The following is a 9,482-nucleotide window of genomic DNA, read 5'->3' as shown; positions in this document are numbered from 1 at the left end:
TTCTCTGAGCTCATTCCAAAAGGCTTTCAGGATCCAAAGTGTTCCGAGGAGACCATCACCGGAGCCTCTGTGATTCCTCAGTTCTACCCAAAAAGTTGGCTTGGAACTCAGGAGTCTTGCTTCCCAGTCTCTAGCCCCTTCTGTCTCCTTCATCCCCAGGCTTGACCTCCAGCTTCTCTGATGAGCCTTTGGCTCTGCTCTCCTCGCCAAACTACCAGTGACACAAGCACCGCAGATGGAGGGCGAGACAGCCAACAGAAAATGTCACAGATTTCTGGCGATGCGTAGGGCGTGTGGGGTTCTCAGGAGCCCCAACAGGACAGCCTCTTGCTCCCTCACTGCCTGGCTAGGGGGCCAGAGGAGCACTCACCTGGGCAGAGCGAGTCGGGGTCCCCTTGGCCTGGGAGGTGGATGGTACCGCTGGGGCTGCCGCTGGTACAAGGTGACTTCCCCACCCCGTTCCTGCTGCGGCTCAGGGCTGGTCAGTCAGACCCTCAGGTGCCAGCCCGCCCTTCCTGGGCACAGACTTTCCTGGCATCTGCCAGGCAGGAAGGGCACTGGCTGGGGGTTGGGCAGTGGGGCAGGGGAAGACTCGGAGGGTGAAGAGGTCTCCTAAGGACTTGTCCCCAGTCCCTAAACCCACTCCCTTTCTGGACACTGTGGGCCAAGGGTCCAGGAAGCCACAGGCCCTCGGGAACCGGGAGAGGGCTGGTGGGGGGAGTTGCAGCTCAGGCCCCTGCCCCATCCTGCTTCCCCCCCTTCCTCTGCCAGCAGGCCACACGGCCCCCGCTGAGGTGTTTGCTTTTCCTGTCTCCACACTGACTCCATTCAGAGCAGGCTTCCTCCACCCCCGGCCAGCGGCCAGCGGGCCAGGGCACCAGGGAGCGAGATCACGGCCCCCACCCTCCCTCCTGCCTTTGCAACCCCTTCCTGCCATCTTCCTGCCCCTAGGGCTCCCTGGTTTAGGGGGAACCAAGGCAGAAAGGGCCCACCCCAGAGCAGAGGGCAGCAGGGAGCCAAATGGTGGTGGGGGGGAGCATGAAGTGAGGTCAGGAGAGGAGAGGGACAGGGCTCTAGGAGGAACTGGCCTGAGGGCAGAGGTGGCCGGGGAAGGGGCCGAGGATAGGCGCCCGCTGACCCAGTGCCTCGCACCAGGCTCGGTGCCCTCCTGAGCCCACCTGAAGAGCAGCCTTGGCTTCATCCCCAGGCTAGGGGCCCAGGCGGGGGCTGTGACCTGGTCTGAGGCCCGGGAAGTAGGAGGGTGAAAAGTTTCCCCAAGTCAGAAGGCCACGGGGGAGGCATCTCAGGGGGTCCTGCTCTTTGCTCTCTCTGACTGTCACGTTGGTACATAAAGGGGGTAGAAAGGTCAGATGTGGCCTTTCAGGCCCGTGGGAAAAACTCTGCCCATTTCCCTAATCCATATTTATTGGTGTGAGACACTAGGGTGGGAGGAAGCCCCCCGCCCCCACTCGTCGCCCCAGCCAGGCCAGGTTAGCACTAAGAACAGGCTCCATGTCACCCAAATCCTACTCTTTGTCTCCAGATTGGCTCCAGAATCCTCCCCTTTCCCTCCTCCCCTTTGCTCCCCCCACCCCTCTTTGGGGTTGCCAAGCAACCGTGGAAGGGTAGCTGAGATATTTTCTTTATTACAAGCAAAGGCAAGACGGCATCATGGCCCCAGGAGGGGAGCAGGGTGGGGGCGGGGGGGAGAGGGCGTCCTGTGCTCTGGGGAGACCTTGATACCTCAGTCGGCTCGTGGGCATGGCCAGTGGGGAGACAGGGCCTTGGTGCCCAAGAGAAGAGGGAAGATGGAAGAGAGTGGGGGTGATGGTGGGCTGGGTGGGCACAGAGACGTTGACCGCATCTACTCAATGCTAAAAGCGAAGCAGTGCCAAGGGACCCAGGCTGGAGCCCCTCACCTGTCACCCAGCAGCTGTGCAGTCTGGGCCAGGTCACTTTCCTTCTCTGGGCCTAAGTCTTCTTGCTAAGATGGGGATAACAACATGTATTATCTCATTTAAAGCTCTTGGTAAGACCAGGAGACATTTATTCTTCTCATTTTAAGGGTTACGAACCTGAGACTCAGTCAGAGGCAAGTGAGTGGCAAAGGTGAAATTCTTGAGCCCCAAGCATTGTTTTTTCTTTTTCTCTTTTTTTTTTTGAGGGGTGGGGTTGGATTTTTTTTCCTTTCCTCCTCTCTAACCATTTACTTTTTTTTTTTTTTGTCTTTTTAGGGCCACACCTGCAGCATATGGAGGTTCCCAGGCTAGGGGTCAAATCAGAGGTGTAGCCACCAGCCTACACCAGAGCCACAGCAATGCCAGATCCAAGCCACGTCTGCGACCTACACTGCAGCTCACAGCAACCCTGGATCCTTAACCCACTGAGCGAGGCCAGGGATGGAACCTGCGTCCTCAAGGATACTAGTCAGGTTCGTTTCGGCTGAGCCACGGTGGGAACACCTCTGAGCATTCTCTTAACAGCTTTATTGAGATAGGGAGTTGACATGGCACACAATCTGCCACGTTAAAAGGTCCAATGTCAAGGTTTTCTGTGTATTCAGAGCTGTGCAGGGCAGCCATCACCACAACTGCCAAACCTGCACATCACCTCAAAAAGCCCGGGACCCATTAGTTTTCCCTCCCTACACCCCCCAAACTCCACCTCCCACAGGCTTAGGCAACCACTAATCTGCTTTCTGTCTCTATAGATTTGCTCTAAATATCTCCGTGGAGTTCCCGTCATGGCTCAGTGGTTAACGAATCTGACTAGGAACCATGAGGTTGCGGGTTCGATCCCTGGCCTTGCTCAGTGGGTTAAGGATCCAGCATTGCCGTGTGCTGTGGTGTAGGTCGCAGGCGAGGCTCGGATCCCGCGTTGCTGTGGCTGTGGTGTAGGCTGGTGGCTGTAGCTCCGATTAGACTCCTAGCCTGACAACCTCCACATGCCGCGGGAGCGGCCCCAGAAAAGGTAAAAAGACAAAAAAAATTAAAAATAAATAAATAAATAAATATCTCCATAACTCAGATCAGACAATATGTTGGAAGTCCCAGCTCAACCCCCAGTGGCTCCAACATCACCAGGTGCTGGGGAAGCAGTCAGAGGTGTCAGATGGTGCCCAGGGTAAGGACATGGCTTTGCTGTTAGGCAGACTTGGATCTAACACCTGGGCTCTGGGAGTTCCCACTGTGGCTCAGCAGGTTAAGAACCTGACATGGTGTCTGTGAGGATGTGAGTTCAATCCCTGGCCTCACTCAGTGGGTTAAGGATCTGGTATTGCCACAAGCTATGGCATAGGTCACAGACGCAGCTTGGACTCATCATTGCCATGGCTGTGGCTGGCACGTACAGCTCTGATTCGACCCCTAGCCCGGGAATTTCCATATGCCATAGGTGTGGCTATAAAAAGAAAAACATAATAAATTTTTTAAAAATTAAAAACAAAAAAGAAATAAAAAATAAAAATTAAAAATTAAAAACAAAACAAAACAAGATGGAGTTCCCGTTGTGGCTCAGCAATAACAAACCCGACTAGTATCCATGAGGACGTGGGTTCAATCCCTGGCCTCGATCGGTGGGTTAAGGATCCTGCGTTGCCCTGAGCTGTGGTGTAGGTCACAGACACGGCTCGGATCTGGCATTGCTGTGGCTGTGGTGTAGGCTGGCAGCTGTAGCTCCAATTTGACCCCTAGGCTGGGAACTTCCATATGCTGCGGGTGCCGCCCTATAAAGACACACAAAAAACCCCACCTGGGTTCTGCACCTGGGGGATGTCACTTCCTCTCTCTGGTCCTCAGGTTCCTGGCGTGTAACTGCGTTCCTCACAAAGCTGTTCCATGAGAGGTGTTTAGCCCAGCACCCAGAACTTAGCATAGGGTCCATTTTTTTTTTTTTTGGCTGCACCCACGGCATATGGAAGTTCCCTAGCCAGGGATAGAACCCGCACCACAGGGGTTCCCGTTGTGGTAAGAACCCAACTAGTATCCATGAGGATGCAGGTTCAATCCCTGGCCCCACTCCGTGGCTGTGGCTGTGGCTGTGGTGTAGGTTGGCAGCTACAGCTCCAATTTGATCCCCAGCCTGGGAACTTCCATATGCCACAGGTGTGGCCTTGAAAAAAAAAAACCTGCACCAGGGGAGTTCCCGTCGTGGCGCAGTGGTTAACGAATCCGACTAGGAACCATGAGGTTGCGGGTTCGGTCCCTGCCCTTGCTCAGTGGGTTAAGGATCCGGTGTTGCCGTGAGCTATGGTGTAGGTTGCAGACGCGGCTCGGATCTAGTGTTGCTGTGGCTCTGGCGTAGGCCAGAGGCTACAGCTCCGATTCAACCCCTAGCCTGGGAACCTCCATATGCCGTGGGAGAGGCCCAAGAAATAGCAACAACAACAAAAGACAAACGACAAAAAAAAAAAAAAAACCTGCACCACAATAGCGATCCGAGCTGCTGCAGGGACAAGGCCAGATCCTTAGTCCCCTGTGCCACAAGAGATCTCCTATGGTCATGTTTGGCTGGATTACAATGATCCGTGCATCCACCTCGCTATTTATCCCTTTACCCAGGCATTTAATAAGTTAGCACCTTCTAAGGATTCTAGGTGCTGGGGTATAGCAACAAACAGGATATGACCCCTGCCCACATAAGGCTTAGATTGCAGTGGAGTGGAGTTCCCGCTGTGGCGCAACGGGATGGGTGGTGTCTCTAAGCTCTGGGACTTAGGTTCAATCCCTGGCTCAGCACAGTGGGGTTAAGGGAATCCAGCGTTACCTGCAGCTGTGGCTTAGGTAGCAAAGGAGGCTCGAATATGATCCCTGGCCAGGGAACTCCATATGCCCCAGGGCAGCCAAAAAACAAAACAAAAATAAACACTCAGTGGAGAGATAAACAACAGGCTTTCAGAGAGGGATATGAGTAATAAAGGCAAAGGCAGCGTGTGAGGGGGCGAAGCATCCCAGGTGAGGGGAGGTGGCTCCTTTAGTTTGGAAGGTCCGAGGAACAGCCTTTTTTTTTTTTTTTTTTTTTAGTTTTTTGTCTTTTCTAGGGCCGATCCCACGGCATATGGAGGTTCCCAGGCTAGGGGTCAAATCAGAGCCGCAGCCACTGGCCTACACCACAGTCACAGCCACGCGGGATCAGAGCCGCATCTTCGACCTACACCAAAGCTCACGGCAACACCTGATTCTTAACCCACTGAGCAAGGCCAGGGATCGAACCTGCAACCTCATGGTTCCTAGTTGGATTTGTTAACCACTGCACCATGACGGGAACTCACAGGAACAGCCTTCTTCTTTTTTTAATTTGCTTTTTAGGGCCAAACCTACGGCATATGGAAGTTCCCAGGCTAGGGGTCGAATTGGAGCTACAGCTGCCGGCCTAGACCATAGCCACAGCAAGTCAGGAACTGAGCCATATCTGTGACCTACACCACAGCTCATTGCAACACTGGATCCTTAACCCACTGAGCGATGCCAAGGATCGAACCCACATCCTCATGGATACTAGTTGGGTTCATTCCCACTGAGGCCCAATGGGAACTGGAGGAATACCTTTTGTAAACTGAAACCTGCTGTGCAGGGTGGAGAGGCTCTTGGGATCCCCTCTGAGTGGGAACAGTGGCCTGGCTTTGCCATCTTCTAAGAATGGGGATGTGTCAGGCTGGCAGTTCATTTCCAAGGCAGGCCCTTCAGCCCATATAAGCGCACTGGCTACTCTCAGAACCTCTGCACGAATAGGGTGGAGTAGGGCAGTGGGAGCACGAGCAGTAAGGGCCTGGCCTGGGGAGGAGTGCTGAGTTGCAGCAGGACTCTTTGCTCTCTCCCAGGCAAAGGGGAAACCTGGAGTGACCAGAGCACTTGGGGACAGGACTTCAGGGTTGGATATGTTTGGAACAGAGATGCGGCCTGCCTGACCTGTCACTACAGCTGTTTCCTGTGCACCTGCCTGCCAAGCTCCAGTCTTCAGCTGGCCCCTGAAGCAGAGAACTGAGGCTGCAGCACAAAGGAAGCCCCCTCCGCGAGCCACCCACAGCGATGCCTCCAGCTCCGCACTCAGAACCTTAGCTGAGTGGCTATACTATGCACCCACAGTCAATTCTTTATTCCTTTTCTCTCTCATTCAGCTGTCCCAGTGCCTGTTTTTTCATCCATCTATCCGTCTGTCCACCTACCCATTCACTGAATTATGACGCCCATAAAACATTTGTGCATTCATTCACTCATGCAACTGAGCATATCATTTGTGCTGGGTATAGTGTTTGGTCTAGTCCTTGCAGGAAGGGCAGGCCTAACGGGGCGACTCTGCCACCTTCTTCCTGAGAGCTGGGCTTACGTAATAAGGGAAAAGGGAGAAGGTAGAGGCTAGGAAGAGTTGAGTGTGTGTGTGTGAGAGAGAAGATAACGATAAAGCTGACTGCAAGCAAATGCAAGGGGTGAAAGGGTTCGGACCTTCCCTGCAGCACAGCCGCGTAACTGTCTCTAGGGAAGCAGGACGGACATAGTGGCCCCATTTCACAGAGGCAAGAACTAAGGCTCGGTCTACTGGGAGTTGCGTGTCTGGAGGCCCAAGGCAATGCTGCCTTTTCCAGCCGACTCCCCACATCTTCCCTGTTGGACTGAATCCCGCAATCTTCTATAATCCCGGAGAATTTTGTTAATGCTTCCGTTAAAGGGTTTTCCCATGGCTCTGCTCCTTTCACTGGGGCGGGCTCCTTTCACCGTGTGTCCGTCTGTCCACTTGTCCACTGCATGGACACTTCTGGACAGGCAACCTCAGACTCTGCCCATCTTTCCCTCCCCACAAGCTCTGGCCTACACACAGTACCTCACAGGTGCTCACTAAATGTTAACTCACTGCTGAGTGACCCGCCTGAGGTCACCCGGACTGTCAAGAAAGCAGGTGGGGACTCTGTCCTGCTGTCACGTAAGCCCAGGCACCCCCCTTCCCCCCAGCTCTCACCTGCAAACCAGCATAGCTTAACTGTCATTGACCAGCCTGCCCCCCACCCCCTCCAGGGCTGGCAAACCTTTAAAAATATAAACCTGAACTTGTCAGACCTGTCAGGATCCTGGCTGCTTTTAGCTTGTTCGCTTTGGAGGTGCTGTGCCCTCCTCCTCGGAATAGCGCCCACCTAGGCGCTGCTCTCCTTCCCTGGGGCTCTGCCTCTGCGCTACATACCCTCTGAGCACACCTGCTCACAGCCCGCTAGCACACAGTAGGCATGCTATAAATGTCTGTTTGATGACTAGATGGGAAGACGCTTCTAGGCGCCTCAGCATCCCTGAGGGTGAGGTGAATTGACTCTTCTCTGCCCAGGACTGGTGGCTTTAAGTAGTAGTTCTGACACACACAGAAAAGCCCTCCTTCCGACCCATCTGTGCAGAAACCACTCTTGTCCTCTCTGCCACGTCTAAGACCTACACCACAGCTCACGGCAACACCAGATCCTTAAGCCACTGAGCGAGGCCAGGGATTGAACCTGCAACCTCATGGTTCCTAGTCTGATTTGTTTCTGCTGCGCCAGGATGGGAACTCCCAGATTATAATTTATAAACAGATACTGGGGACCTCCTGGATTTCACCATTTGGGGTGTGCATTTACACCGTCTGCTCCGTATCTGCTACATAAAGGCCTGTCCAAGTGAGGAAAATAGACCTGTAATCACAGTTCAGTGGGGGCATGAGCCACAGGCTGTAAGGAGAGGGTTTTAGGGGTGGAGGCAGGGATGCTCTGGGCACCTGAGGAGCCCTGGGTAAAGGGAGAGCAGAACACATGCCAAGAATGGCCGCACAGTCCCCTCCAGGGGGTGAGATGCTGTTGGGAAAGACAGGCTGAGGGAGCACTGTGGGTGAGAAATTGGGTACCTATCCCATAGGCCCAGAACTGTCTCTGCTCCAGGCCTGGCTGTGGTGGGGTGGGGGCAGAGCAGACCTAGACAGAGCCCTGCCCTCCTGCACCAGTGGGCTTCCAGGGGAAGAGACAATGACAAGACAAGAATTAATAGATTGCACGCCCCTCTCACACCCTCCTGCTCCCCCCACTCCCACCCCCCTGCTCGGGCTGAGATATCCAGGAGCCTGCAGGGGGTATCCTGGGAATAACCCCTTGTCCTTGGTTGGAGAGAGGGCAGTCTCCAGGGCCCTCGTGGGGGTGTGGTCTCTGGAGGTGGCATCTTCAGGCTGCATCTCCTCCTCCCTTATCCTGCAGCACAGCCTTTTAAGGGGGTGACCCTCTGACCTCTAGACTGTTCCCCCTCACCCTCTAGCTAGAAGCCCCTGAGTCAGGAGCTTAAGGCAGGAGAGTGCCAGAGGCCTCAGGTTTGGATGCAGATGGGAGGCCAGAGCTGAGCCTTAAAAGATTCTGGGGACCCCCGGGCACTCTTGGGGAGCTCAGCCAAGGCCAGGGGCCTAAGTCAGGTCCATGGGAGTGCAGGGCCGCGATGCGGGTGCCTGGCCCAGGAGGGGGGAGGGGGGTGACGGGCAAAGGGTTCAGGCGAGGGAGCAGGCGGGGCACTGGAGTCTAGGCTGCAGGGTGGGGGTGGGAGGGCGAGGGGTCCGGCCGGTGCAGGGGGGGGGCGGCCCCCGGGGAGGGGCACGCTATGTCTTTAAGAGCTGCCTGAGCGCAGGTTGCAGCTGCCTGGCCAGCCCGAGAGACAGCGGAGATTCATTACCCGCCGACACAATGACCATTGATGGCCCCGTGGCGTTATTCAAATCCAGTACCAATTGCAGCCGAGCCCCTTTCTCCGCGCCAGGCCCGTATTGTTGGAGCGGCCCACTAAAAGCCCGCCCCGGCCCCGAGCCGCCAGAGGCGCCCGCTCGGGCTCAGCCCTGCACCTCGCCAGCCCGCCGGCTCCCGGCCGGGCTCCCCGGGCGCTGCAGGTGACCCGGCGGCGCATTCCAGCGCTCCCCGCCGTCCCAGCCACCGCCGCCACTGCTACCGCCGGCGCCCCGGCCGCGACTCAGCCACAGGGAAGCGGAGAGCGCCCGAGCCGGTGCGTGCGCGGGGCTGGGCGGGGGCGGGAGACCCACGAGTCCAGCAGCCCGGACCTTGGGTTCGGAAACGCGACCCCGCCTCGGGCCCGTTTTCCGGATTCCGGGCGAACCCGGGGAACCCAGGCTGGGGGCGGGGAGAGGGGAGCCGGGGTTCCCCAGGCCTGACAGAGGAGATTCCCCCCACCTGGGGCGGCGCAGAGACCCAACGCGGGCTACTCTAGGGACCCCGGGCCGCAATCGAAGGAGACACATGCCGGGGGCGATGGGGATCCCCACGCAGGGTCGGGATCCGCGTGCTTGCTGGTCCACCTTACCGCGGGATGGGCCGCCACTGCCGAGCGTCTGCGAGGTACGCGCAGCTCCGGAGATGTGATCCGGCGCTTTTAAGGAGCGAAGCGGAACCCCGCAGGAGACTGGGGCCCTTAACTCAGGGGCTTCGCCACTGATTGTCCAAACGCAATTCTTGTACGAGTCTGCGGCCAACCGAGAATTGT

The sequence above is a fragment of the Phacochoerus africanus genome, chromosome 2 (assembly GCF_016906955.1).
Source record: "Phacochoerus africanus isolate WHEZ1 chromosome 2, ROS_Pafr_v1, whole genome shotgun sequence".
In the NCBI taxonomy this organism is placed as follows: Eukaryota; Metazoa; Chordata; class Mammalia; order Artiodactyla; family Suidae; genus Phacochoerus; species Phacochoerus africanus.
This window is presented reverse-complemented; position numbering follows the sequence as displayed.